General features: G+C 27.2%; 1 pseudogene; it reads right to left on the bottom strand.

Annotated features, from left to right (window-relative positions):
• Window positions 1–4,452: 4,452 nt before the first annotated feature.
• On the bottom strand, window positions 4,453–4,569 carry LOC145291871 (5S ribosomal RNA; annotated as a pseudogene).
• Window positions 4,570–4,879: the final 310 nt, after the last annotated feature.

The raw sequence follows: 4,879 nt of genomic DNA, 5'->3' as shown, positions 1-4,879 counted from the left end.
GTTTGAACCTACAGACCACGTCATGCAAAAAAAAAAAAAAGTTTGATCTTTGCAGTTAATAAAAAATAACTAAGAAACTTACCTAGTTTGTTTGAACCTACAGACCACGTCATGCAAAAAAAAAAAAAAAAAGTTTGATCTTTGCAGTTAATAAAAAAAAATAATTAAGAAACTTACCTAGTTTGTTTGAACCTACAGACCACGTCATGCAAAAAAAAAAAAAAAAAATCAAAAAACAAAAGAAAGTCTGATCTTTGCGGTTAATAAAAAATAATTAAGAAACTTACCTAGTTTGTTTGAACCTACAGACCACGTCATGCAAAAAAAAAAAAAAAAAAAAAAAATCAAAAACAAAAGAAAGTCTGATCTTTGCAGTTAATAAAAAAAAATAATTAAGAAATTTACCTAGTTTGTTTGAACCTACAGACCACGTCATGCAAAAAAAAAAAAAAGTTTGATCTTTGCGGTTAATAAAAAATAACTAAGAAACTTACCTAGTTTGTTTGAACCTACAGACCACGTCATGCAAAAAAAAAAAAAAAAAAAAAGTTTGATCTTTGCAGTTAATAAAAAATAACTAAGAAACTTACCTAGTTTGTTTGAACCTACAGACCACGTCATGCAAAAAAAAAAAAAAAAAAGTTTGATCTTTGCAGTTAATAAAAAATAACTAAGAAACTTACCTAGTTTGTTTGAACCTACAGACCACGTCATGCAAAAAAAAAAAAAAAAAAAAAATCAAAAAACAAAAGAAAGTCTGATCTTTGCGGTTAATAAAAAATAATTAAGAAACTTACCTAGTTTGTTTGAACCTACAGACCACGTCATGCAAAAAAAAAAAAAAAAAAAAATCAAAAAACAAAAGAAAGTCTGATCTTTGCAGTTAATAAAAAAAAATAATTAAGAAATTTACCTAGTTTGTTTGAACCTACAGACCACGTCATGCAAAAAAAAAAAAAAGTTTGATCTTTGCGGTTAATAAAAAATAACTAAGAAACTTACCTAGTTTGTTTGAACCTACAGACCACGTCATGCAAAAAAAAAAAAAAGTTTGATCTTTGCAGTTAATAAAAAATAACTAAGAAACTTACCTAGTTTGTTTGAACCTACAGACCACGTCATGCAAAAAAAAAAAAAAAAGTTTGATCTTTGCAGTTAATAAAAAATAACTAAGAAACTTACCTAGTTTGTTTGAACCTACAGACCACGTCATGCAAAAAAAAAAAAAAAAAAAAAAATCAAAAAACAAAAGAAAGTCTGATCTTTGCGGTTAATAAAAAATAATTAAGAAACTTACCTAGTTTGTTTGAACCTACAGACCACGTCATGCAAAAAAAAAAAAAAAATCAAAAAACAAAAGAAAGTCTGATCTTTGCAGTTAATAAAAAAAAATAATTAAGAAATTTACCTAGTTTGTTTGAACCTACAGACCACGTCATGCAAAAAAAAAAAAAAGTTTGATCTTTGCGGTTAATAAAAAATAACTAAGAAACTTACCTAGTTTGTTTGAACCTACAGACCACGTCATGCAAAAAAAAAAAAAAAAAAAAAGTTTGATCTTTGCAGTTAATAAAAAATAATTAAGAAACTTACCTAGTTTGTTTGAACCTACAGACCACGTCATGCAAAAAAAAAAAAAAAAAAAAAAAAATCAAAAAACAAAAGAAAGTCTGATCTTTGCAGTTAATAAAAAAAAATAATTAAGAAATTTACCTAGTTTGTTTGAACCTACAGACCACGTCATACAAAAAAAAAAAAAAAAAATACGCTACCAACGAATTTAGGAAAACTCGTCCCGGGAAAACTCGTCTCGGGAATACTCGTATCCGGAATACTCGTCTCTGGAAAACTCGACCTCGGAAAACTCGTCCCCTTTCGCTAGGTAGGAAAACTGGTCCCTTATTGAATAAATATCGATTGAAAACACATTTTATGATCGTTCTTGAAGGAGATATTGTTTTTTAAAATAGACTGTAGCCCTCCATAATATTAAAAAAAAATATTTTTACTTGTTTAATGTTTTTATTTTTAAATAAAATCGATTTTCTAAGTGTCCGTTTTCTACTTAACTGGCTAAGTTCTTAGTGGTTTCACTTATTTTAAAGCGTTTATTATGTTCATAAACGAGACCGCATATTTTTTTTTATATTAATATAAAAAGAATTTACTTATTTACTGTTGTTTATAAAAGGGTAAAATCGATTTTTCTGCCTCGCCGACTATGTTGTTTAATTTATTTGGAATCGTTTATTCGGTAAAGAAAAAAAAACACAGAAAACAAACAAAAAACATGTCGAGTGTTACGTGAGAACGAGAAATAATGTCCGGTATATCACATCTTAGGGGTCTTGATAATCGCTAACAAAAAATAGAAAATTAAGGAAATTGCTGAGGGAGATTTGGTTTTAAAAAGAAAATAATAAATTTTAATATTTTTTAAAATATAATTTAGAGAGGGGGGGGGTAAAAACTATATCTCCCTCCGAAAACAACCAACAAAAAATGAAATTAAAAAGATTCTTGATAAACGATAGCGGAGTTTTCAATAAAATTGATTAATAAATTTATTTAGTGATTACTTTTTCTCTTAATGATTGATTTTAGAATTTTGAAGTAAAAATTAAAAAAATTAAAAATGAGTTAACGAGAGATTGTTAGCACATGACATCTCTCGCGCAAAAAAAATATTTCGCTTTTAATTTATTAGTTAATTTTTGCAAAATTTGACAGGACGACAATAAATGTTGATAATTGATAAAATTATAATTTTAAATAACGCATGAGTGCATTTGGTATGAGAGAAAACAAAAACATAACAACAAAAAAACTATCATAATTAAAAAACCAAAACAAAAAAGTAACGAAGAATCGAATCGCTCCCTGTTTTTTAATTTTTTGGTTTTGTTTTTTATTATTGTTTTTATGACTCCAAAAAACATCGTTAAAATAAGAACAAAAAAAAATTGTAATTAACTTTGTATGAACATAATAAACGCTTTAAAATAAGTGAAACCACCAAAAACTTAGCCAGTTAGGTAGAAAACGGACACTTAGAACATCGATTTTATTTAAAAAAAAAAAACATTAAACAAGTAAAAATATTTTTAAAAAATATTATGGGGGGGGCTATAGTCTATTTTAAAAAACAATATCTCCTTCAAAAATGATCATAAAATGTGTTTTCAATCGATATTTATTCAATAAGAGACCAGTTTTCCTACCTAGCGAAAGGGGACGAGTTTTCCGGGGTCGAGTTTTCCGGAGTCGAGTTTTCCCGAGACGAGTTTTCCGGGCACCGCTACCAACATATCCGAAGTAGAATTTTCACGTCCCGTTGTTCTATCATTGCTGCTAAGCGACGACACGGAAAAAAATGACTTTACCGATGATAGATAAATTAAAATAACTGCTTCACTTATCGAATATTAGTAATTATCGGGGGTATTCTGAGACAAAACTTAACTAAGATCGCTCTTAGACTTATACACTAAAGTTCTGTAAATTTTAAAGAAAATCTGTTCAGCCGTTTCGGAGTCTATAAGGAATGAAATCACACGCACAGACAGACAAAGATACATTTATATAATTGTAGAGATCAATTGCCCTCACTCTTTATGGACATATTTATTTATTTATTATTATACCTATAGACATGTATGTTTATAGTCCTAAGTCGCGCGATACTTTACAAATGAGCCACGATAGATTGCCACTTGAATGCACGATTTTCTATCGCTTTTGAATTAAGGATTTGTTGTTGGCGTTTTTTTACTGATATTAGCAACTGATTATATATATATATATATATATATATATATATATATATATATATATATATATATATATATATATATATATATATACACTGTTTTAACAAAAACCAAGACTTCAAAGAATGGGTTCATATCAACAAAAAGTGTATTTCATTGTTAGTTACAATTGTTTCAAGACCACTTCGACAAATTCAAACATTATATCGTTTGAAAATTTTCACAAGCACAGCATTTCTTCAGGCTCATTGAATAAAAAAACACTTTAACAATAAAACATTATGAAAAAACATTTCCTTTATAAGGAAAAGAAAACAAGCTAAATTATTTTATCTCTATCGCATCTTTGCCAAGTATTTTTTAAAGATTTATATATCTACCTATTTTCCTCTCTCTCTCTCTCTCTCTCTCTCTCTCTCTATATATATATATATATATATATATATATATATATATATATATATATATATATATACATATATATATATGTATATATATATTACAGGCTCTCTTAAGTCTTGACAGACTGTGGTTACCCACTGTAAGGGAGCCTGCGCGTGAAATTTTTTTTGCAACAGTTGCGTAATCACCAACCACACCTCCCCTGAGTCGACATTGTTAAGTACCAATGGCATGTGGAGGTTCAAGACGACGTGTAAACAATACCGAGATAAGCGAAAAGCACATACAGCGCCTAGAATTCCCAAATGGTCACCCATCTGGTACTAGCAAGGTTCAACGTTGCTTAACTTCGGTGATCTGACGGGAACCGGTGTGTCAACGTGATTATGCCGTGTGTGTGTGTATATATATATATATATATATATATATATATATATATATATATATATATATATATATATATATATATATATATATATATATATATATATATATATATATATATATATATATATATATATATATATATATATATATATATATATATATATATAGGTATATATATAGGTATATATATATGTATATATATATGTATGTATATATGTATGTATATATATATGTATATATATATGTATATGTATATATATATATATGTATATATATATGTATATATATATGTATATGTATATATATATATGTATATATAT

The sequence above is a fragment of the Euprymna scolopes genome, chromosome 12 (assembly GCF_053919585.1).
Source record: "Euprymna scolopes isolate OS-2025 chromosome 12, ASM5391958v1, whole genome shotgun sequence".
In the NCBI taxonomy this organism is placed as follows: Eukaryota; Metazoa; Mollusca; class Cephalopoda; order Sepiida; family Sepiolidae; genus Euprymna; species Euprymna scolopes.
This window is presented reverse-complemented; position numbering and strand designations above follow the sequence as displayed.